Here is a 27,253-nt window from a genome sequence, read left to right as displayed (position 1 = left end):
TTAAACAGTGAGAGCAAAATAACCTACTGGAATATAAAGATAAGAACTGAATGAGTATGCCACTAATGGAGAAAGGGGGTATTTTCAAAGAACCAGTATTTTTTTCCCCATCCCATATCCTTTTGATGTCGATCCAAATATACCATTGGCCATTTTGTTTAAAAAAAAAAAAGCAGTTTACTTATGCACATAGTTACTTTTTGTACAATTAAGGAGTGAGGAAGGGGAAAATGAAAAAACAGAAAACTGTACTGTAGTAGTCAGGATGTGGTAGAAATAAATTGAGGTTTTCTCATTGAGTATGTCTTCTTGGTCTGGAGGAACAGAGTTCTGCAGTAAAGGAGCAGGTTCCCTTTTTAGTAGACACCTCTTATCTGCTGCTGAACACATCAACTACATCTTCATCCTCCATTTCCAGCTATGCAAGTGTGTCTGTTTCATTGATTGGCTGCCCATCAAATAGGAGCCTGATCTCCCTCGTTGACAAACCCTGTCATTCATAATAGGCTTTCATGAGTTTACTAAGTGGCATGGGCCTCTTAATCTTCAACTGCACCACAGAACCATCCCGCTCCTCCTCCTTCAAATTAATATGATCATTGTTCTCCGTGGTGACTCCTTCCTTGGGCTTTTCAAGGCCATGGTGATCGCCTTGACAAGTACCTTCTCAGCTGCCACTTCACAAGAAGAGGTACCAAGTCGAGTACAACACACACCAAAAACTCCCAAACTTTTTAATTCTAAAATAGGCTGTATCAAATTAGTAAACATAACAGTGTTGAAAATGCAACCAATTATTATAAAAAAAATAAAGTCTAAAACTTTGTTTTCTTTTTTCAATTTTGCCTTATGCAATTACCATTTTCTCTCAGGGAATTTCACAAAATAAAATTTAGTGAAAATTATGTTTTAATTGTGATGCTATCTTGAAAGAAAAATAGAATCAGTATACCATCTGTCAATTCTAGATATAACAAAAGGGGTAGATAGGATTATTTTTACTTAGCCTACATAGTATGTAAGTATGGTAAAGTTAAAGATGTTTTAAAGACATTCATGAATTATACACTGCTGTAGTTTCTGCAAGTCAACATTTTAATGTATTTGCTATTATAAAGAAGCTATGGCATTCTGTTACTTAAAATTCATTAGGCTGTAATTATTAGGTAGTCTACAAAAAGCTTTTAGAAAAGATACTTTTATTCTTTTTAAAGATTTTATTTATTTATTTGACAGAGAGAGATCACAAGTAGATAGAGAGGCAGGCAGAGAGAGAGAGAGGGAAGCAGGCTCCCTGCTGAGCAGAGAGCCCGATGTGGGACTCCATCCCAGGACCCTGAGATCATGACCTGAGCCGAAGGCAACGGCTTAACCCACTGAGCCACCCAGGCGCCCCAAGATACTTTTATTCTTGAAAACTTCTTAGGTCAATTATATTGTATCACAGACACACTTTTTTAGGTCCTGAAAAGCAGGAAAGCTCAACACAATTTCCTTGTCTGATAAGAGGAGGGATATTATATTAAAATGAGTATATCTAATTAAAAGAATTATACAGATTAATATATGATTTTTCAGATTTTTCTCAAGCAAAAATACTGTAGTCTCTTAGATATGCACTGTCCCTAGAATCACGAGTTTCATTTAAATGTATTTAAGACATTCAATTCATAGAATAGGATAAAGGAATATGAACTATGATAAATTTTTATTTGAGAGAATAGTTGCTTTTAAAATATTACATAGGAGTTGTTCAAAAATATGTTGTTGCAGTGCTTATTAAGAGTTTTCATTGCTGGATTTGTTGCAAAATTCAGGAATCAGAAAAGTCATATTTTGATTATATGGGATAATTCTAATTGAATCATTGAAAAGATGTCAATTTTATTTCTAAAATTTTACCTTAGTGGTTGAAAATAATTAAATATCCTTACAAAAAGTATATTTTAATGCTTTCTAAAACATGTAAATGTGAGACCTAAAAGTTGCATTAAAGATAATATAGTTCAACCTCTCATTTTTCTGCCAAAGAAATTCCATGCCAGAGAAGAAGATGTACTTTCTTGGAGCCACATGACTCAAGGCAATATAGAAAAGTTAAAACTAGAATCCACATTTGGCACTCTTTCTCCTGCCCCCATCTGTTTGTCTACTTTTATAGGTGACATACTACAACCTTATCTTTCTTCTTTATGTGATCTGTGTTTTACTTCCTATTACATATAAAGAAAAGAGTTACCAGTTGTTTATTCATTATGCCAAGCCCACAGAACACTTCACCCCTTCCTTTGTGAAAGGATCAAGAAGTCCAAATCAAATGACTTCTTTTTTCCAAGCCTGACCTGAAGCACTGCTTTTTATGAGAACAATCATGCTCATTTCTCTGGTCATTGTAAGTGAAAATCTGTGATCTTAACTAACAAAGAATTATAGGTCTTAAGGAATCTATGTGCAAGTCTCATGGATTCTTATCCACAACCACTTTGAATCTTGACAATTTAACTAAGTATTACAAAAAAATGGGAACTTCCCATCCTAGAAAGCATCTCCTTCCAGGTTTGTAGTCTCTATAGATGTTTGAGATTTATTTATATTAAGTAGATCTATTTTTTCATGCAGTCTCAGATGCATTGGTCCCCTATGTGCTTTTTAAGAAAAAGAAGAAAAGAAGAAAGGAAGGATGGAGGGGAGGGAATAAATCTATTCCCTTTTCTACTTAATTGTTTTCAACTGTTTCCTTAACCATGGAATCTAAGTTCTATGTGAGCAGGCTATTTTTTAATCACTATTATTCCCCAGAACTTAATTTAGAGCTAGCATATAGTATATATTCAATAGATATTTTTCAGATGAATTAATCAAGTTTACTTATCTTTCCTAATTCTTTTTTGCTATGAAGTAAATATTCCCATGCCTTAACCCACTCCTCAACTGATAGGATTTGGGAGAGCCTCACCACCCTCATTATTCTCTACACTCTTCATTATATCAGCTACTATATAAGCTGTCACAAACAGTGGAAGTCAGTATTCACTGTGTAAGTGATCCATATACACTCAAAGAAGGAATTTGCTTTTCTCAATTTTCAGACCATACAGATTATACTTTTAGTCAACTAAATCCTTAGGTCTTTTTCACATAAAGTGCCTGAAATTATTTAAGGTGCTTAGTCACACTGCCAGAGTTTACCACTCTTGTAATACAAACATCCTCAGGAGATTTAACACATTAACTGAGGTTCTCAATCATTCACAGCTTGTGGTCAATTTCTTTCATCAGATATAATTTTCTCCCAAACCATAGCTGAGAGCAGCATGCTAAATGAATGGGAGTTTTCAGAGATGGGTAGATGATTTTATAAATTGTGGCACTGCCCAGAAAGTCCAGTGTGAGTGCAGCTTCAAATCAAGGGGCCAGGGTAGATAGCAATATTGGGAAATGGACAAGGAAGAGGGCCAGGGTGAGAGTCAAACACAAGACATTTAGAATAATACTGGAACAAATGTTTTTCTCTATTCATGTATTTTCAGTATATATGATTCAGTAAATTTTAATTAGGAGCCTACTATGTATCGGGTAGTCTGATAGCTTCTAATTATACAGGAGAAGGAGAAAATTTGGTTTTACCATAGGGTAGAAAGGTAAGAAGTAAGTAAGCAAATATATAGTTAGTAATTGTGATGGGTCCCACTTGAAATAGAGAGCAGAGAGAGTATAATGGGAAGAGTGAGCATTAAGGAGGGCATGTGTTATGATGAGCACTGGATGTTATACACAACTGATGAATCATTGAACACTTCATATAAAACTAATGATGTACTATGTGCTGGCTATTTGAATTTAATTTTTTTTTAAAAGTCAGGAGAGGACTGTCCAAAGAGGGGATGATCAGAGATCCGTGAACAAGAAGGAGCCTGTCAGTTGAAGAATGAGGGGGCGTATATGGACTTAAATGCACATGATGTGGATACAGATATAGATTCAAATATATCTCAGGTATAGGAAAAAGTCAGGATGAATAATGACTTTTATAACATGTTTTAAAAGGTTCTACCAATCTAAGAAGCACTGTAACTTTCTTTCCCCTAAAAAGATGTCAAAAGCTCACCACCTGCACATGTTCAGAAGAATGGCTTCCTTGCAGATCCGTCTTCCTCGGCCCAAATTTTCTATTTGAGGTTTGTGCTCTTCTGTAAAAGAGTTGCATTTCCACCCATCTGGGTAAAAAGGACCAGGCTGCCACAAATTGCTGCATGTGAATCCCACTTTTTAGCCTAGGCCTATTTTATCACCTCATTTCAATGTATCTTTAGATGAACTGGATTGACCCTCTAATGCCTCTTAAGCACACAGTATAGCAGCACCCATATAAGTACTTCAGTCAGTCACCTGGTGACCTATCTGATCTCTCAGCCAACTGCCTCCTGAAAGTTTGAACATTCCCCTAGGATGTATTTGACAGGTCACAAGTTGGGCTAGTGCAAGTTACATACAGGTATGTCTCTTCTGCAACTCCATGAAACACACTCATCTCTGTATGCCCCTGAGGTTCTAGAGACTATTTATCTGGGCTTCCATACCTTTAATTTCTAATGGATTTGAAAGTGATACTGAAATTCAACCCAGTGTGCATAAATTGATTTTCTGGGATGTGGTCAATACTCTACTGGGTACTATGGAGTATAGAAATGTCGATCATAAAAATACTATTAAAAATATTCACTTTAGTTAGTGATAGACATGTTAAAGTGCCAAGAGTGAAATGCATCAATTTCTATAACTTGTTTTGCAATGTCTCATAAAAAAATAAGGTAAAATGATGGGTGGATAGATGGATGGATGCATGGAGGCATGGGTAGGAAGATATATATCTGATAAAACAAATACAACAAAACATTTATTGTAGGATCTATGTGGGTATATGATGGTTCACACTGTGAAATTCCTTTAACTTTTTTATGTTTATAACTTTTGATAATGAAATATTAGAGGAAAACAATTACTGTGTACCTGAATCTTACCATGCAAGTAGAAATAAACACCCACACATGAAATAATTGCTATATTGTGAGGTGCTGATTGTAAAGAGCAATGGAAATTCAGAGCAGAATCAACATGGATTGGCATAAAAGAAAAGAGGACCACTTGAGACTTGAAGGTGTAGGATTTTGAAAGATGAAGTGGAAGATGGAGAGCATTTCAAATGGAGGAAAACAGCATGAGCAAACACGTGGAGGATGGAGCCGAAAGGCAGGTGTTTAAGAAAGCAATACAACTAAATCTGGTAAGGAATAGTCAGCAATAATTTTGGATACACATAGAAAAGCTAGAAAATGGCAGGTCATGATGAGCAGAAAAATACATGATCCCTTCTCTTAATAATATTTGGGCACAATAAGAGGAAATAAAGATCAGATTTACCAACGGAATTTTCAGACAATCTTATAAAAACTTACAAAGAAAGTTACAAGGTGAACAGGCACTCAAATGAATGCTACAGTCCCTACAGGCAGTCATTACTCTAGTGACACAAAATAATTGGATGAAAAACTTTGGACCACCTTTGTCAGCTTGTACTAGGGAAGTCAAGTCTTATGTCTGTACAGGGCCATTCAAATCCTCCCTTCCCCAAGACAAAAAAATTCTACCACATTAGCTTTTCGTTGACAAGCTTGGAATCAGCAGAATCAACCTTGGCAGCAAGGCACTGTCAGTTCTCTCCAGTGCTTGCCAGCCTCCTCACCCAAGCAGAGAACAATGCAAGACCAAATGGAAACAATGGAATATATTGGAAAGGTATGAGGTAGCTCAAGAATTAAAATAAAAGCTCGGAGACCAGTCTCAGAAATCACAGAAACCAGGATATGTACCAGGAATTCAGGTCACTGTCTTTAGGGTGCAGTATGGAAAAAGTCCAACAGTTCTCATAACCATTTAAAATTCAAAATCACAAGAGAGTGCTTCTGAGGGGACCAGTTTGTATTGCAACCTACCCTGTGACCACAGAACGGTGGTCTCCTCAAAGAGAGTCATACCAAAAGTGTATTTAAATAAGACATGAAGTTTCTCCAAGCAAGTGACTTAACCTTCAGAAAAACACATGAAAGGAGAATATATAGTACCATCCATCTCATAGGATTGTGCAAGAACCAGCTGAGACAAAAATAATGAAAGAGGACTCATATATGTGCTTACTATGTGACAAATATTGTACTAAAGATTTCACAAATTTAAGTAATCCAATCTTTATAACTTCTCTTTGAGGTTTATGTAATTAAACTTTGCAGTTCATATTTCAAAATTTAACTCCAAGTTGACGGGAAATACTCATTCTGTCGGGCATTTTTCTGCCTGGGTTCTGAATGCTCATCAAGTATATATCTTTCAAAATGCATCCACTTGAAGACCTGAGCTTTGTCTTCTCAGTTCTCATTTTTGTAAAGTTCTCCCTCATTTACCCTTTTCCCCACTTCATGCCGATATGATCAGTTTGTGTGTGTGTGTGTGTGTGTGTGTGTGTGTGTTTAATATTGGTGTTCCTATGTGTTCTCTCCTTGGCTAAAGGCCATCCTTACTAACAATTTCAGATTCCATACTGAAAGGATTAAATTATTACCCCTTCCCCCAAAATTTTACATTACTACAATTTTATCTGTTTTTTGTACCTAATGACTTTAAAACTAGAGATGGGAATTGAAAAAACATCTGTACCTGGGGAAATAGATGCCTAATCTAATGCTTGGCTATTTTCAAATATGGAATAATAAGAAGGAAAACAGCCATTAGGTGAGATGTCCTCAGTGCTGGAGTCAAGGCACCAGTCAGGTGCCCCAAGTTATCATTGACACCCAGCATGGCTTACTGCAAAAAAAAAAAGAGGGAGGTGGAATGTGGAATTTTCAGTGACTGGCAAGCTAAGCCTGACCCCTGCCTACAATCTTCAAAGAGAATAGAAAATGTAATGAGCCACTAAAATCATGACCTCCTGACAGACTGTACCTCATCTCTAAGTGAGAATCTGGAAGATTTTCCAGAACAATTACAGAAACAATTTTTCAGGCAAAGAAAAATTGTGATGATAAAAGAAAATACACCATAATGACAAACACAAATGTCAATATATGACATGCTGGCTTTCTCTTATAGATGAAGTTTGTAAAGAGAAAAGGCAGGGCTTACAATTCACTTGTTCCTTGTTTTAAGGAAGCTTACGCAGTTTTTTTTGAATATAATACTCTCCCAAGAGGGACTTTTTTCCCCTCAGGAAAAGGAAAGGAAATAAGTTCTCTTCTTCTGTAGCAAAAAAAAAGAGAAAGAGAGAGATTAATATTTAAGCCCCCTTTCAACTCAGAGTCATACTTCACAATTAAATTTAGATGTAGAAGAGGGTAGACACCAACTACCATATGTCCTCTTACTTTGTCTCACGATGATCATGGAGATGGCCATTTTCTCTCTTTTGTGAATCCAAATGAACAGAGGATGTAGATGATAGGTAGATAAGATGATAGATAGATAGATAGATAGATAGATGATAGATAGATAGATAGATAGATAAATACATACATAATAGATAAGCATTCTTAAAAGTTCTGAAATATCAAACCACATTTTAAATTTTTCTTCCCCTTTTATACTTCAACTCTGAAATCTAGCCTTTCAAACTGTCATGGTTTGCTCCTAGGCAGGCATGAAAAATTCAAGGTCTGACCTCCAACTTCAGGGAGCTAACATTCTCAATTATATTTAAAGTCTCTAAAATACATTGCATATCTACATGCACAATATTCAATATATATATAATATTTAACTATTGCTAATAACTTCCTTTGCCTAAACATGAAAAAATCAGGTTTTCCAAGTGGAAAACAGAAATTTAAAAATAAATACATGTCAATAATCCTAAAATACTTGCATTCACCATTTTAAAGTTTTTCTGTGAAAGATTTTATATTGTTAAAAGGTAAATATTGGACAGAATTTTTATTATCAAATGAAGGGTAGATTACAATAACCTGACTCCTGGCACTTTTTGCTTCTTTTAAAACTATTTTCAAGTATCTGTGGACAACAGATGCTCACACAGTCAAAGAAATAATTTCACTGTGCCACCAGACGTTGCTGGGCTAAAAATAATGTTGTTCCTATGAATACCCTATGTATTCACAGAGGGAGGTAGCTGAGTAAGGAAACTCCTCTTCCACTGGATTGACTACAATGAAACATTATTTTTCTGCCAAAGATTATCTCAATTTTCTATATACAATGTTCTACATATAGCTAATTCCTGTGGGACTTAAGAGACTAAATTTAGTCTCAGCCAACTTATTTTACATTTTTCAGGAGTTGCAGCTGTCATTTGGCTTATAGTATCTCCTGTCTGGTATAAATTGTTCACTTCTACCTTTTGTTTTTTTTTCTCATCTGGAAGCTAAATCAACAAAACAGCTTGGCACAGTAAATCATATGTTGTCACCATGGAGTTCCAGATTTTTTAAAGTAAAAACTCATTCAAAATAGTCTAGATCAACCACAACAAAAAAGAAAAAAAAATAAAGAAAGAAAAGGAAAAAGAAAGAGAAATTTTCCCTAAAAGGAACAGAAGGTATGTTAAGTAGTCTAAGAGATATATGGTGAATGTCGAAAGACCAAAGGACCAATACATTTTCATAGCTACATTAAGTAACAAATGAAGCTGCAAAGAATTATTCAGCTAAAATTCAAGCTGAATTGAACAATGCCAGGGTATAGTCACTCACCTTACATGAGTGTTGTACCTTATAAGTGAACTTACATTGCACCTAAATAGTTCCTTGCTCTCTGCATTTTGATATTAGCTTTCATTGCATTTCTAACTAGAAAGCCTTTGCCTTTAATCATCTTAAGGTAATACTGATGAGAAGAAAGCCAGTAATGAAAGAACTTTAGCATATCTATATGCAAATGAAAAACAGATCAATCAAAATTATTAACCAATAACCAAAGCTCTCTATTAATTAACAGAAATGCTTTGAAGCATACTTCCCATTCAGTGTAAGAACTACAATGGAAACATGGAAGGAAAATAGGAAAGGTGTGTCTCACAAAAGCAAGTCATTTATTTTTTTCCCTGAAAAGACCCTTAAAATTACTTGGAACCATTTTTAAGAAAATGTAGGAATATGACATATTTTCAGGGAAGAAATTTTCATAAGCAATACTAACTGAACCTGGGCCTCATTAGCATAATTGATGAAACAACTCCCCAGGTCCAGGGGCTGCTGGGCAAGGTCTTTATTAAAAAGTTCTTTGCATATGCCTAGAGTATAAAGTCACAGTGAACAATAGGTTTGCTTTGTATTTTCCTCCTTTGTATTTTAAGGGGCATAATACTGGTAGGATATTAAAGCAATGTATTTTTATTTCCCCTTTAAGTCTCTCTTAGTCATCCATCTCTGATGCTGAGGCTTCTTGCCCAGTGAAAAAGAACAAAGCGGCTGTTAAAAAGCTTTGGCCTCCAACTTCTTCAACTCTAGCAAAACAGTCTTGGCAAAAGAGAAAGGAGTCTTCCAAACTCCTTCAGATTCCAATAATGTGCAAAGACTCTGCTTCCCTCTCCACTTCCCCGCGCCCTCAGAGACGAATCCCTAACATGAGTGAGGAATGCAGTATTATAAGAGTAGTCAAAGATAATGAGGACCTACCAGTTAATGAGCATATCTGTGTCAGAGCTTCTAAGCATCTAGGAGAACTTCAACTTTGAACTCAGCATCAAATCCAACGTGGTACAGAGGTAATGGTTGGGAGATGGCTGATGAGGTAAACAGGAAGCAGCAGTCCTGGCTCCTAATGACCTGTCTGTGGCATGAAAGCAATATAGATGTTCCCATACTCCTCAGGATGGCAGTGAGTGACTATCCATTCTACACCTATGATCATTCCCAATGCTGCACATCTCTACATAGAATACTGAGCCCTACCGTGGTATATTTTATATTGTACACAAAGGCTGCACCAGTTACACTCCAGCTAGCAGGGTCAGTTTTTCCACAGCCTCACCAGCACTAGGTGTTTTCAGTCTTTTTAAGTTGCTAAGTTAATAAGTGGAGATGCTATTTTATTACGATTTTTGAAGATTTCTATTTAGCACTCTGTTGATAGGCCTTTCTTAGGCTAACTTAAAAGGTTTTGTCACTCAGGGAACTCAGATGGCAACACAGGATGCTTCTGAACTTCCTTTTTCCCATGATCTGGATATATAGCTACATGAAGCAATTTCCATTGAAAGAAATCCAGAAACTAGCTGAGTAACTCCTACATGTCCGGCAAATACATCAAAATGCACAAGGAAAGCTGAGACACAGTCTCTCCATAAACCCTACCTCTGGCATAGCACCATATAATCAGAAAGGAACCCTGACTCCCAATTTGTCCCTGAAAAAATGAAGATTTGGAAAGCACATCTAGCACCCAACTTTTAAGGCTCCCACCATCAAGTGGGCCCCCAAAACACTAACTCTGAAAGCCAGTGAGATTTGTGGCCACAAGACCCTCAGAACTATAGAAAACAAAGGAATTCTTAATGATATTTGAGCACTTGCCCCAGCTGCTAACCCTCTAGGGCTCATTGCAGAGAACATGGGCAAAAATAACCATCTCCCAGTCTTCCCTGAAAGGGGTTGACAAACTGAGGGCCCAGCTTTCATTTTGCACATATGTAGGGACTGGCTCTGATCCTCCACAGAGCCCAAGGAGGCTGAAGTGCATTTCTGAAGCTTTCTTCCTCTGTCGTGCTCCAACAATAAAACAAAATTGCCACTATTTCTTTGGGAAGGGTTTGTACACATGCTTGATACCAGGTTTTGCAGCTGCTGACTGAGGAACAGACTACCAAATCATGTTGCACTGACAGTCAGTGGGTCTTGCATTCACAGGTCCCACAGAACTATAGAAAACAAACTGATTTTTTTTTTTTTAAATACAGGCTCAGCACAGAGAGAGAAGATAAAAACAACCATCCTCTAGCTTTTCCCTGGAAGGTGCTTAACTACATGATTTCCCAGCTGTTGGCTGGCTTCTAATCAGCCTGTAATTACTTGCCAACTGTAATCTTTCCCTTGGAACACTGATGGGCCTTGGCATACCCTCAAGTATTGGGATCCACCAAGAACAAAGAAGGTGGCTTGGACAATCACAAGAATTTGAGACAACCAGGAGCTCAGGCCAGGTTGATTCACAAGGTTCATCTCCTACACAAGACCACTCTTTGAAGTTTGGGAATGGTGGCTGTTTTATTTAATACAGAGAAACCAATACAGACAGTTAAGAAAATGAAGAAACAGGGGACTATGTTCCAAACAAAAGAACAATATAAAGCAGAAACTAATCTTAATGAAACATAGGTAAATGATTGACCTAATAAAGTTCAAAATAACAGTTATAAAAATGCTCACTGAGGTCAGAAGAGTAATGTAGGAACAAAGTGTGAATTTCAATAGAGGTAGAAAATATTAAAAAGTACCAAACAGAAATCACAGAGCCGAAGAATACAGTAACTGAAATATGAAATTCAATAGAGGGGTTCAACAGCAGACTAGATCAAGTGGAAGAAAGAATCAGTAAATTCAGAGGTAAAGCAGTAGAATTAATCCAATCAGAAGAGCAAAAAGAAAAAATTATGAAAAAGAGTGAAGATGACTTACAGGAACAAGCAGACCAATATACACATTACAGAGCATCCTAGAATAAGAAGAGAGACAAAAGGACAGAAAGTATAATCAAAGAAATAAAGCTGAAAACTTCCCCTAACTCGAGAAAATAAATATATTCCAGATCCAGGAAGCACAAAGAGTACCAAAGAAGAACCTAAGAGATCCTCATGGAGACACATTGTATTTAAGTTATCAAAAGTTAAAGACAAAGAGAATCTTAAAAGCAATAATAAAAGAGCAACTTATTACATACAAAAGAACCTGGTAAGACTATGAGCAGGTTTTTCAGAAATTTTGCAGAACAGAAGGGAGTGGGATAATGTATTCCAAGTGCTGAAAGTAAAAATAACTGCCAACCATGAATACTCTTCCCAGTAAAGTTGTCCATCAGAATCGAAGGAGATAAAAAGAGTTTTTCCTGACAAACAAAAGATGAAGGAGTTCATCACCCCTAGGCCAGCCTTATAAGAAATGTTAAAGGGAGTTCCTTAAGCTGAAATGAAAGGATGGTAATAATTTTAAAACATATGATAATATAAAAGTCATTGATAAAGTTAAATATACAGTGGGGCGCCTGGGTGGCTCAGTGGGTTAAAGCCTCTGCCTTCGGCTTGGGTCATGAGACCTTCAGCCTGGGATTGAGCCCCACATTGGGCTCACTGCTCGGTGGGGAGCCTGCTTCTCCTCTCTCTCTGCCTGCCTCTCTGCCTACTTGTGATCTCTGTCTGTCATGTGAATAAATAAGATCTTTAAAAAAAAAAGTTAAATATACAGTTAAAATATAGTTAAATCTAGAATACTCTAATATTACAATGGTGATAGTTAAATCAGTTATAACTCTAATATAAAGGTTAAAAGGCAAAAGTATTACCAATTAAATAATTTATTAATTACACAATATTAAAAGATATAAATTGTGACACCAAAAACATAAAATGTGGACAAGAAGTATAAAAATACAGAGCCTTTGTAAATATTCAAAGTTGAGTTTTTAATCACTTCAAAGTAGATTTTTTTTAAATGTAAGATGTTTTATGTAAGCATCAAGGTAACCACACGGCCAAAAACTTAGTAGAAAAGAAAGAAACCAAAGTATACCATTACAGAAAATAGTAATATCAAAAGGGAAGACAACAAGAATGGGAGGAAGGAACAAAGGAACTACAAAATGGCCAGAAAACAACAAAATGGTAATAGTAAGTCCATGCCTATCAATAATTATTTTAAATGTAAAAGGACTAAATTCCTTAATCAAAAGCCAGAGTAGCTGAACGTCAAGACAAAAAGTATACAAGATAAAAACATCAGTTAAAAAAATAAGACCCCCCAAAAAAAGACCCAATTATATACTGCCTACAAAAATCTCACCTTATCTTTAATGACACACATATACTGAAAATGAAAGGTTGAATAAAGATACTACATGCAAAGGAAACCAAAAGAAAGCAATGGTAACTATACTCCTAACAGACAAGATAGACTTTAAGACAAATACTGTAACAAGAGACAAGAAGGTCAATATATAATGATAAAATAATCACTTCATCAAGAGGATAGAACAGTTGTAAATATTTATGCACACAGAGTAGTGTACCTGTATATTAAACAACATTAATAGATCTAAAAGAAGAAGTAAATAGCAATAATAGTAGATGAGTTAAATACACTGCTTTCAAGAATGGGTGGATTATACTGAAGATCCATAAGGAAGCAATGAACCTAAACTACATGTTAGACCAGGTGAACCTAAAAGACATATACAGAATATTTATCAACAGCAACAGAATACATATTCTTCTCAAACAAGCATGGAACCTTCACAAAGAAAGATCATATGTTAGACCACAAAACAAGTCTTAATGAATTTAAGAAGATTAAAATCATATCAAGTATCTTTTCTGACCACATTGGTAGAAACAAGAAATCAATTATAGCAAGAAAACAGAAAATTCATAGATATGTGGAGATTAAATATGTTACAGAGCAGTCAGTGGGCCAAAGAAGAAATCAGTAGAGAAATAAAAGCATATCCTAGACAAATGAAAATGGAATCACAACATAACAAAACCTATGGAACACAGCAAAAGCAGTTCTAAGAGTAAAGTTTATAGAAGGGTACCTGGGTGGTTCAGTCAGCTAAGTGTCTTACTCTTGATTTTAGCTCAGGTCAAGATCTCAGGGATGAGATCAAGCCCTCATTGTGCTCCATGAATGGCATGGAGCCTGCTTAAGATTTTCTCTCTCTCTGGAAATAAAAAAAAAGAAGAAGAAGAAGAAGAAGAAGAAGTTTATAGAGAGAAATGCCACATTAAAAAAAAATTTTCAAAAAGCATTACACATCAAAGTATTAGAAAAAGAACAAAATTCTTTTAGCCCAAAGTTAGTAGAAGAAAGGAAATAGTAAAGACCAGATTGGAAATAAATGAAATATAGGTTTAAAAGAGAAAAAAGATCAATTCACATTAAAAAAAGGGCAGAAGACATGAACAGACACTTCTGTAATAAAGACATACAAATGGCTAACAGACACATGAAAAAATGTTCATCATCACTAACCATCAGGGAGATTCAAATCAAAACCACATTGAGATACCACCTTACACCACTTAGAATGGCCAAAATTAACAAGACAGTAAACAACATGTGTTGGAGGAGATGTGGAGGAAGGGGAACCCTCTTAACATTGTTGGTGGGAATACAAGTTGGTGCAGCCACTTTGGAAAACAGTGTGGAGACTCCTTAAGAAATTAAATATAGAGCTTCCCTATGACCCTGCAATTGCACTACTGGGTATTTACCCCAAAGATAGAGATGTAGTGAAAAGAAGGGCCATCTGTACCCCAGTGGTCATAGCAGCAATGGCCACAGTTGCCAAACTGTGGAAAGAACCAAGATGCCCTTCAATGGACGAATGGATAAAGAAGATGTGGTCCATAGATACAATGGAGCATTATGCCTCCATCAGAAAGAATGAATACCCAATTTTTGTATCAACATGGATGGGACTGGAAGAGATTATGCTAAGTGAAATGAGTCAAGCAGAGAGAGTCAATTATCATATGGTTTTGCTTATTTGTGGAGCATAGGGAATAACACAGAGGACGTGGGGAGATGGAGTGGAGAAGTGAGTTGGGAGAAATTGGAGGAGGAGACGAACTATGAGAGACTGTGGACTCTGAGAAACAACCTGAGGGTTTTGGAGGGGAGAGGGGTAGGGGGTTGGGTGATCCTGGTGGTGAGTATTATGGAGGGCACATATTGCATGGAGCACTGGATGTGCTGCATAAACAATGAATTCTGGAACACTGAAAAGAAATAATAAATAAATAAATAAATAAATAAATAAATAAATAAATAAATAAAAATGAAGAGCTGGCCTTCTGAAAAGATAAACAAAGCTGACAATCTTTTAACTACTTTGCACTAATTTTAAAAATTGGGGGGGGTGCTGGGTGGCTCAGTGGGTTAAGCCTCTGCCTTCGGCCCTGGTCATGATCTCAGGGTCCTGGGATCGAGCCCCACATCGGGCTCTCTGCTCAGCAGGAAGCCTGCTTCCCCCTCTCTCTCTGCCTGCTTCTCTGCCTACTTGTGATCTCTCTCTGTGTGTCAAATAAATAAATAAAATCTTAAAAAAAAAAGAGAGGGAAGAGTCAAACCAAGTCAGAAATGAGAGAGGAGAGTTTACAACTGATACTACAGAAATACAAAGGATCTTAAGAGACTACTGTGAACAATTACGTACCAAAAAGTTAGATAACCTAGAAGAATGGATAAATTACAGAAACATGCAACTTTCCAAGACTGAATCATAAAGAAGTAGAAAATCTGAAAAGATCAATTATTAGTAAGGAGACTGAATCAGTAATCAAAACCTGCCAACAAAGAAAAGTTTAGGACCAGAGAGCTTCAATGGTGAAAGATTTAAAGAATCAATAGCAATTCTTTCAGACTCTTTCAAAAAATGAAGAGAAAGAAACACTTCTCAACTCATTTTATGAGGCCAGCATTACCCTGATACCAAAACCAAACAAGGCCATTGCAAGCAATGAAAATTACTGACCAATATTCCTCATGAACATAGCTTTTTTAAAAAAATTCTCAACAAAATATTAGCAAATTGAATTCACGAGGACATTAAAAGGATCATGTGCCACGATCAAGTGAGATTTATTCCAGGAATGCAGGGATAGTTCAACATCTGCAAATCAGTCAGTGTTAAGAAAATGAAAGCTAACAATCATGATCATCTCAATAGATGCAGAAAAAGCATTTGACTCTCCAGGACCTCCAGAGGTCAAAGAGTAAGCAAACCGAAGGAAACCTCTTTCCTCTGTCCTGTTTCTAACCCAGAGATTGGAACTACCTAGGAAGAAAGCACATAGTTAAAACAGATATGATAGTGAGGTGGGTACTTCCTCCATTCCTTCTTGTTTCCCACGACTAAATTTGTACTGTTTGCTGCAATGTAAAAAGTATTCTGAGTGAGAAGGAAAAGGAAGGGAAGAGAAGGGAAGGATAAGAAAGGCAAGGCAAAGATAGGATAGGATGGAATAGAATAGGATAGGATAGGAGAAGAGAGGAGAAAGGGAAGGGAAAGAGGAAAGGGAAAGAAAAGCAGAGAGGAGAGGAAAGGGGAGGAAGAAAAAAGGAATGAAGGGAGAAGGGGAAGGTGGAAGGAAAGGAAGAAAAAAACTTTTAAGATCAAGAGAAAGAAATGGGCATTCTTACCACTTTATTCAATATAGTATTGGAAATGGGAAGTTCTAGCCACAGTAATTAGGAAAGAAAATGAAATAAAAGGCATCCAAATTGAAAAGAAGTAAAATTCCCTCTGTTTGCAGATGATATTATATGATGTATAGAAAACTGCAGACTCCACCAAAAAACTGTTAGAATTAATCAATTAATTCAATAAAGTTGTGGGATACACAGTGAAGCTACAAAAATCAGTTGCATTTCTATAGACTAACAATGAACTATCACAAAGAGAAATTAAGAAACCAATCCCATTTCCTGTAGTATCTAAAGAATAAATACTTAGGAATAAAATTAGCATAGGAGATAAAAGATCTGCACACTGAAAACTATAAAAGATTTATGAAAGAAATTAATAAAAACAAATAGATGGAAAGACATCTGGTATTACTGGATTAGAAGAACTAATAGTGCTAACATGTCCATTCTACCCAAAGCAATCTACGTATTCCATAAAATCCATGGCAAAATTTTAGTGGCATTTTTCACAAAAATGAAAAACTTTCCTAAAATTTGTCTGGAACCACAAAAGACCCCAAATAGCCAAAGCAATCAAGAAAAAAGAGTAAACCTACAGTCGCACTTCCTGATTTCATACTATGAAACTATTACAAACATACTATTTCAAACTATTACAAAGTTAGAGTGGTCAAATCAGTATGGCACTATTATAAAAACAGACACATAGATGAATGGAACAGAATAGATGGCCCAGAAACAGACCTATGCATACATGTTCAAAGATCTTTTAACAAAGGAGCCAAGAACACACAAAAAGGAAATAGTCTCTTCAATAAACGATATAGGGAAAACTGTATAGGCACATGCAAAAGAATGAAACTGGACCCGTAGCTTACACAATACATAAACATCGATTTAAAAATGAATTATTAAGACTTCAATGTAAGACCTGAAACATTAAAACTTCTAGAATCAAATGTAGTCAGTAAGCATCTTGACATTGGTATTGGCAATAATTTTTGTCACCAAAAGCAGAGGCAACAAAAAGCAAAAATAAACAAGTGAGGCTGCATCAAACTAAAAAGCTTCTGCACAGCAAAGGAGACTAGCAACAAAATGAAAAGGCAACTTATGGACTAGGAGGAAATATTTGCAAACTGCATTTCCAATAAAAGGCATATACAAGGAACTCATATAGCTCAATAGTGAAAAAAAAAGTGATCCAATTTTTTAAATGGGCAAAGGAACTGAGTAGAAGACAGGCAAGTGGCCAACAGGTACTTGAAAAGGTACTATCATTATTCATCAGAAAAGTACACATCAAAACCACAGTGAGGTATCACCACACACTTATTAGGATGGCTATTATCAAAGGAATAAGAGATAATAAATGCTGGTGAGGATGTAGAGAAAAGGGATCACTTTTGCACTGTTGGTGAAAATAGAAATTGGTCCAGCCACTATAAAAAAACAGTTTTGAGCTTCCTCAAGAAACTAAAAATAGAACTACCATATGATCCAAAATTCCACTTCTAGATATATATTCAAAGTTAGCAGAATTAGCATCTCTCAAAGAATATCTATATCTGCATGTTCTTTGCCCTATTGTTTAGAATAGTCAAAATGTGGAAACAGCCTGTGTCTGCCAATAGATAAACTGATAAAGAAAATGTACACACACCTGCACAAGCAAAGACAGAAAGGAATATTATTCAACCTTAAAAATAGAAGGAGATCCTGCAATTTATGGCAACATAGATGAAACTGGAGGGTATTATGCTACATGGAAAAAGTCCGACAAACAGAGAAAACCAAATACTACATGGTATCACTTACGTGTAGAATTGTTGGGGAATAAAGTGAAACTCATAGAAACAGAGAGTAGAATGGTGGTTATCAGGGGCTAGAAGATGGAGAAAATAAGGAAATGTTGGTTAGAGCTACAAATTTCCAATTATAGGATGAATAAGGTTTGAAGAACTAATATATAATATGGTGATAACAGTTGATAATACTGTATTGTATAATTTAAGTTTGCTAAGAAAGTAGAACCTAAGTGTTCTCAACAAAAAAGAAAAAATGAATATATATGAGATGATGGATGTGTTAATTAATTTGATGGTGGGAATCCCTTCATGATACATATATCAAATCATCACATTGTACACTTCAAATATATTGCAATTTTATTTGTCACATACTTAAAAAGCTAGAAAAGTTTCTTTAAAAAAAACATAGTTCCTAAATATTTACTGTATCCCCAGCACTATTTCAAGTATTTTACTCGTATTTTGTCATAATAATCCCTTAAGAAAAGTGCTACTATCATCCCCATTTTAAAAAAGAGGAAACTGAGCAAAGAGATGTAAACTTCTTCAAGATCCCTCAGCTAACTAGGATTCAACTACAGGCAATCTGACTCCAGATCCAGCACTCTGTGTTATTATGGAAGCTATTTTAAGAGAAAAGTATACAACATGAGGAAAGTCAAGGGCAGGTACTAAAAAATAATCAATACTGATTATACAGCCTTTTAAGAATCCTGGACCTAATTCCAGTGTGGTGCGGGTATGGAGGGTTCTCCACACATAATACCAGGCAATTCCCAGTCACCAGCAGAGTATCTGAGAATTCAACTCAATGCTGACACTATCTACCCAGAGATAACATCAGATTCCACAGGGTAAATATTCAGTCTTACGATACCATACTGTTCCTTCCACCCCTCTAGTTCAGATGCCAATCACAAGACCTGGGCAGTTACCTGTGCATCTGACTGACCAGCTACAGATTGGAGATTCCAACAATCTCCTCTTTCAGTTCAATCACTTTACTAGAGTGGCTCACAGAACTCGGGAAACACTGACATTTACAAGTTTATTAAAATATATGATGAAGGATTTGCATCAACAATCAGATGCAGAAATACATAGTAGGTCAATGTCCTGAACAAAGAAGCTTTTACGCTCCTGAATCTTGGGATCCAGCTCGATGGCACATAGAAGTGTTTTGATTTCCCCAAGCATGAAAACTGTCCAAAAGAGTCAAAAGACTTTTTCTCTTGTGTTTTTATGAAGACTTCATTACATAGTTATGATTGACTAAGTCATTGACTATAGGCTGATTCAGACTCCCTCCCTGGAGGTTGGGGGGTGGGGGTGGGGGTGTGGAACCAAGCATTGCAACCCTCTAGTTGTATGGTTAGTCCTCCTGGCAACCAGCCCCTACCCTTGGATCCAAAAGTCACCTTCCTTAAAAATAGTCACCCATTTCACAGTTATGATTCTGAAGCCTTGTCAGAACTGTGGATGAAGACCAAACATATATTTCTTGGTTTTAAGATTTTATTTGTTTATTTATTTATTTGAGAGAGAGAGAGAGGGACGGAGCGAGTTGGGGGGAGGGGCGGAGGGAGAGAGAGAGAGAGAATCTCAAGCAGATGCTGCACTAAGCACAAAGCCAAACACAGGGCTTGATCTCACAACCCTGAAATCATGACCGGAGCCAAAATCAAGAGTCAAATCCTTAGCTGACTGAGCCATCCAGGTGCCCCAAATACATGTTTCTTATAAATCCTTCTGTCACACACAGCTACACAGGTCAGCCAGAGGAAGGTGTCAGTTGACTGGAGGCAAGTCAGCTGAGAAAAGCTTGAAAAGAAACATCAGGAAGAATAAAGTAGTAGGTCCAATGATCAAAATGATGCAGAAAGGACAAATTTGATAAAGAAGTCCAAGGAGAAGTAGAGAGAAGCCACTAAATTACTCAAGTGGTAGATGAGTTTTCATTCAGTCCCTAGGAGCATATCTGGAGAGGTGAAGAGAGAACTGCATGGCAGGCTGCTCTTTGTGAACAAACTAGACAAAGAGCTTCCTTCCTGGAGCACTGTCTGGGCTGTTCATCGAAGGTTTGTGGTTCTTGGACTTATGCACATTGCAGAGATTGTCCTGACTCTACCACAAAAATTAGTCCCAACGTTAAATGCTTCTGGAATAAAAGAGGACATCTTTATTCCCCATTTTCTAGTTACCAGCTGTATTTTTTCCTAAAGTGGTACCCTAAATAGTTAAATCTTGTTCCTAAAGGAAAAGAATTCTTAATATGAAGATTTATATAAAGGTCCACAGTACGAAACCAGTATTATTTCCTGATTCTGACCAGGTCCCCAAATTAAACCTACAAATGACCCCAAGTCCAATCCATCAGAAACCAAGAAAATTACCTGCTGCTTTAAAATTCTTACTTTTATAATTACAAGGAAATTTCTGCTCTCACTATCATTAATATGTTAAATTATATGTTGATGGACTTTGTAAAAGACAGATTTTTCCAACAGCTTTTTACCTTTTCTCACTTATGCTGGCATTTTAGACACTAAAAGACAACCATGCAGAGGTGAGCTGGTGAGTTTCAATGCATGAAAAGAAAAGACAGGTAAACATGAAGAGAGCTAAGGGAACCTAAAATGCTTTGAACATAAAAAAAGAAGAAATGATTATGTTTACTTTGGATTCCAGCTGAGATACATACCCATGGGGTTTTTTTCTTTCTGCTTTAGTTATCAAATTATAGCTAAAACTATTAAGATCTCCAATTAACATGTGGACAGCACAAATTCAAAGAAAGGAAAATGAAAGAGAGGCTGAAACATTTTTATTCCTCTTCAGTATTTTCTCGCACAGTTTCTCCAATTTCCATCCCACGGAGGGAAATTGATGTGTACTGAAGATTGTTATTGCCTTCTGAACATGTAAGAGCTGTGACACAAAAGGAACTTTGGGGCTTTATGATTTATTGCTTTATCATTTTTAGTGCCATCTCTGTTCATCCTCAAATCCAGGGCAGGCTACAGGACATATTAAAAGGGCAACATTTTCTGTATTTCCTTTTTAAAGGGCAAAGCACTTACCATTTTCTACATACAAAGCACTTATCTTTTAGCTCACTGTTTGATGAGCAACACTGAAGCCTGCTTTTTAGACCTCTTTAATATAGGAGATTATATTTTGCCCATTCTCAACCAACTTTGGAATTTTTATGCAACATGATTCTTACTTTCCTGAAAATTGTAGCTATTTTAGCCAACATTATCCTTTTAATGGAAATGTGTTTTTTCATACACACACACAAATATATATATTTCAAATTGTGTAGGTCTATATGATCCTCTGTCAGCATCACTAGAGCCTATCTCCTTCTCTCTGAAGAGGAAAGAAAACTCAGGCATCATCCAACCCTAAGGGACCAGAAAGCATCAAGTCATTAGTCATTTAGGATTACCAGTATAGTACCCATGCACTTAGTAAATGACCGTGGTTGAAAGTCAAATGTAGACAATTACCTGCTCTTGAGTCTCTTTTCTAAATATTCTTTACTTTCATTTTCTGTGGACCAAAATTTGATTCCAGATTTTGATATGAATACTTCTATTTAAACCTAAGTTATAAAAATAAAAATAGGGCGCCTGGGTGGCTCAGTGGGTTAAAGCCTCTGCCTTTGGCTCAGGTCATGATCTCAGGGTCCTGGGATCGAGCCCTCCATCGGGCTCTCTGCTCAGTGGGAAGCCTGCTTCCTCCTCTCTCTCTGCCTACTTGTGATCTCTGTCTGTCAAATAAATAAATAAATCTTTAATAAAAATAAAAATAAACCTAAGTAATTTTTTTTTTTGTTTCCCCCTTAACCTAGTGCTCTTAACTATTGTTTGTCATAGACCATCACGGAGCTCACATTCCAGCCTTTCATAAAGGTTAACAGGGGTTGACAAGTAAAGAAAGGACCAGATAGTAAATATTTTAGACTTCCATATAGTCTATACTGCAACTCTTCAACTCTACTATTTTAGCTCTAAAAGCTACCTTAGGCAGTATGCAAGTAAATGGATATGGCTGTGTTCCAATAATTTTATGTATGACATAGTTGGCTCTCAGTTCCTACTTTGGAAATCCCTGTCCTGCAAGTGCAGACTACTATTTTTTATCTTAGTTATGCACTACATTAAAATTTCCAAAAGAAGTTTAAAATGTCAGAAAATAAAATTGAATTTACACTCAAAAATAAATAGGTGTATGTGCCAAAAACCATAAATTTTAAAATTCCACCTAAGTGATTATTTAAGACAATTTCTTAAAGTCCCTAAATTTTCATGAGATTGCAGAAGCAATGAGTTACCAAATACACACCCAAAATTAAATGGAAGTGCATTCCAATTATAATTTTATATCCACATTACATTTAAGTAGTTTTTGTTCCTCCTCTCCCCCCACACCATAACATTATAATTCTGGGGCATTTTCCACGCATCACCATGTTAAAACAAGCACAAAGGATAGAAGCAAAGTCTTACGGCAAATGCCCAAAATTTTTTTACTGGATTTAAATATAGCAGATGCAAACTTCCAATTTGAACACTATAGTAATTGCAATGATAAAGCAGTTATAAAAAGAATACAAACAGAATGCCTTCCTCCAAAAAACTTCATTTTACCAAAAATATGTTTTTCTATTCTAATTTGGAACATCTGATAAGAAATTGCCAACTAAGAAAAATTAACTTTGCAAGTTCTGTCATACCATATGTCTACATTATCTCATTTTATTTTCAGTATTAATGTTTATTATCCAAAAATCTCCAAATAGAAAACATTTACAACCTAACTGTAAACTTTATTTAAAAAATATTTTAATAAAAGTGATTATTTTCCAGCCCTTTTTTTCTACTTAGAAATTATAAATATCAAGAAAAAATCTTAAATAACAGGGGGGAAAAGAGGAAGAGAAATATTTTCCAAAATGTTTTTCCTGGAGAATTTGTGGATCACCACAGTATTGGGCTCTTGCCATTCAAGGATTTCTTTCTTCCATCCGTTTCAGTCCCAGTGCTTATGAAGTTATCTTTTTTTTTTTTTCAGTGTTCCAAGATTTATCTTTCTAAGAACAAATTTAAGTCTGAACTGTGGAAGTATGGAACTCAGAAATAGACCCTATTTTATTAGCATTAACACTTCATCCTACACATTAAACTCCTTAAAATTGTATCTTGTAACACCAGAAACTAATTCTACACTGTATGTTAACTAACTGGACTTTAAGTAAAAACTTTTTGGGGCACCTGGATGGCACACTCGGTAACCATCCACCTCTTGATTTGGCTCAGATCATGATCTCAGGTCCTGACATTGAGCCCACCTCAGGCTCCACACCCAGTGCAGAATCTGCTTCAGATTCTCTCTCCCTCTCCCTCTGCCCCTTCTGCTATGCTTTTGCTCTCTCTCTTTCTCTAAAATAAATATATTACATATTAATATATTTTATATATATATATATATATATATATAAAAGCTTTAAAAAAATAGGGTACAACTCCACCCCTTCCACATCATTTGTATCAACAAGATGTTATCCTGTATTGGGGCTGACAGATTCCAGACTAGGTATGTGTGATGCTTTTGGAAAGCCCCAGGGCACAGTGGCCAGGGCCCACACTGGCCAAGCCATCATGTCTATCCGTATCAAGCTGCTGAACAAGGAGCATGTAATTGAGGCCCTGTGAAGGGCCAGGCTCAAGTTCTCTGGCCACCAGAAAATCCACATTTCCAAGAAGTGGGGCTTTATTAAGTTTAATATGTATGAAGAAGGCATGGTAGCTGAAAAGTGGCTCATGGCAGATGGCTATGGGGTCAAATACATCCCTAATCCTGACTCCTTGAAAATGGTGGGTTCTGCACTCGTGAGAACCTCAGCACTTCCCATTCTTACTGATACCCACCAATATATCCTACTTCCTGTCTAAAAATAAAAATGAAAATAGAGGAGCCTGGGTGACTCAGTCAGTTAAGCATCTGACTCTTGATTTCAGATCAGGTCCTGATCTCATGGGTGGTGAAATCAAGCCCAGCATTGGGCTCAGCTCTCAGCTGGGAGTCTGCCTTTACACACCACCACTTGTGCACATGTGTGCTCTCTCTCAAATAAATAAATCTTCTTTAAAAATGAAAATAGAAAAATTAATTAGAAATAAAAACATAAAATTAGAAAAAGTTGTCAAATGATTGTAAACAATACAATTCATTGCTTTTTTGTGATAAAAAAATAACACAAAAATTTACCCTTTTTAAATGTGCAATATAGTAATGTTAACCAAATGCCCATAATTCATTGCTTTATTTAAAAAAAAATCTTTTCAATGAGTGTTATATCTTATTTTCTTAGAGTTCCACAAAAATGTTGGTATATTAATAGATTAAATTTAACACTTTTAGATTACTACTCCAAAACTCAAGCTATATGACTATAAAGAGGAAAGAAATTTTTATTTTCCGTATTAGAAAATGGTAATTATCATAACCGGCATTTAAAACTTAAAGCAAACCAAAGGAAGAAAAGTGAAGCTGACACCTACTTCCCCAGTTAGAAGTAAGACAGGACGTAGATTTCTCCATGAGCAAGAGGATCATAAATAGCTAAACCAACACTGTATTTCAGATTAGGAGAACCAATAATTCATTAAATTCAACCAGCCATTTTCCAACAGATCTTAAGAAATTTTACTCTTTTTGGATGTATTTTAATTTGCTTCACAACCAAAGTCACAACCAACTGTGACTCTGCCAGAAATATCTTAGTAGATTTTAGAGTTACTATTCAAGTAACAGGGAGCAGTTTGCTATTTTTCAAAACTGCATTAGTCTAGTAATGATAGCTGCAGAAACTTTACTGTCTTCTAAGCACTTGACTCAGGTTAAATTCCAACCCAAGAGTTCACCTTTCTTCTTTAGTAATTATCACAATAATACTTAAATAAGGTAAATAATAATTAAAGTTAGAATTCAATACATGTGAATGAGTGAAGGATCTATTAAAAAATGTAATTTTGAATAGATTAAAGTACCCAGCTGATTTGATTCCTTCTATTGTCCATGAGGTATTTGGTAAACTAAAGTAAATAAATCAAACCACTAGAAAAATGTTCTCTTGTGAAAGTAGCTCCATGAATAAGGAGTAGTGTCATTATTTAATAAAAATGGGGGTGGAGAGAAATTGCCTAGGATTAATTTTATATGAGGAGATTTTAAACCATCACTAATCAGAAAAAGTCAGTTTGATCTAAAATGAATTTTAGTTCATTTGGGATGTTTATTCAATTTTATTCAGATATATTGAACTTTACTCGGTGTCTAAATTATAATTTAAGTATCTATATGATGAATGTTCCCACACAGTTTTAGAAAATGAGATGCTACATTTCAACTCATCTGAGCTAATGAAATACCATTCAATAAATTAAACCCTGATGTGTTTTGAAGCAAGCACACAATTCACAGTGACTGTGTGTACCCTATTAATGATTTTAGGACAAGGTAAAAAAAATCAGAAATAATGACAGATGGGAATTTCTAGCAAATCCACAGCAACCTACAATCTCATCTGGATGTGTGCATTTGTTCATTGTCTCATAGTTTACTAATGATTCATGTTCACTGAATATGATCTTGTTAAGATGCTGCCAAAGGGAGTACTTTATTCAAAACCTCATTCTTTCATTAAGAAATCTATTTCTCATAATCTGAGCCTATCTTCTTTTTTCCATGAATGTTTCACACTTTACATTTTTTAAAGTGACTACACCAATCAATCCATCTTGTTTGGAAATAGCAATTCCACAAAAGAATGAATTGTACAATTTGTGATACAAGTTCAACCACATTACATTTGTCTGGTTTTCTATTAATATTCATGAAATTTTTTGCACTATTTGTTTTCTAGATTGTATTTAATTTAGTTCCCACTTTTCTAGTAAATGTCGTTGAATAAAAGCCCAAATTGCTATTTTGTGAAGTGTACTGAAGTATTAATGTGTAATATAGGTAAAAATGACTAATGAAAAAGCTAGTAGGGCATTTTCCCACAGTCTCCTTCCCAATATGTTCTGTAGCATGCTTGCATTGTCATTGGTCTTTTTAGATTGGGACACAATATATAAATATTTGCCATTGTCATTGAAAAGCCCAATAAGCTAGAGTATAATATAGGAGGGTATCATAAAACCAAATTTTAAAATTCCAGTCATTTAGCTGGTTATTGTATGATCTTACTATGTATTCCATAGCCATTTCAGGCTCCAGTTTCCAAAACATACTGTTACTTTCTCTAACATCACAAATCTCCTCTTCCTCCAGTATTATGCACCCTAGTTATTGAGGACAGTTGAAAGCATGTGCTCTGACATTAGGTGATCCTTAGTTCAAATCCTAGCTTTGCTGCTTTTCTCTGGGTGGTCTTGGATAAGTTACTTAACCCAGGTGTCTTCATCTGCACAATGTAGATAATAACATTACAACATAGACTGAAAGAGATGATGTGGTAAAATGTTTTCATGCATCCTTAATCAGTAATCTAAGATTTTTTACACTGTCTCCTTCTTTACTAGCCCCTTCAAGCCAATTCAAGCTCAAGTTTTCTCACTCCTCGAATATCTCTCTCTTTTATCTGCCCCCTTCCTCTTGACACCCACTGTCACAGCCTCGGTGTACACGCTCCTTGCTCCCCTGAATGATTTCTGTGTCCTTCTCAATGGTCACCATGCCGAACTGCCTAAACTCTAAGGCCCTTCAAGCCTTCTTCATAACACTTCCAAAACAATGGCACTAAATGCCTGGAATAATGTCACTGCAACACAGATATGATTAATTTACTTTCCCAAATTAAGCTTTCAGTAGGCTAAACCCAAACTCATTTGTATGATTTTTAAAGCTCTCCATCATCTGAGATGTAGCTGCTGCTCACCTGTCAGTATTATCTCTCACTACTCGTCATCCTCCACCCCAGCTCTATCACACTTAACAGATGCA

General features: G+C 35.9%; 1 protein-coding gene and 1 pseudogene across 1 annotated transcript in view; one reads left to right on the top strand and one right to left on the bottom strand.

Annotated features, from left to right (window-relative positions):
- EYS (eyes shut homolog) overlaps positions 1-27,253 on the top strand; it is a 1,714,887-nt gene that overhangs the window by 1,447,506 nt on the left and 240,128 nt on the right.
- Positions 357-26,986, bottom strand: LOC123941546 (annotated as a pseudogene).

Source organism: Meles meles, chromosome 5, assembly GCF_922984935.1.
Source record: "Meles meles chromosome 5, mMelMel3.1 paternal haplotype, whole genome shotgun sequence".
Classification (NCBI taxonomy): domain Eukaryota; kingdom Metazoa; phylum Chordata; class Mammalia; order Carnivora; family Mustelidae; genus Meles; species Meles meles.
The sequence above is the reverse complement of the archived record's forward strand: the minus strand, read 5'-3'. Positions and strand labels throughout refer to the sequence as shown.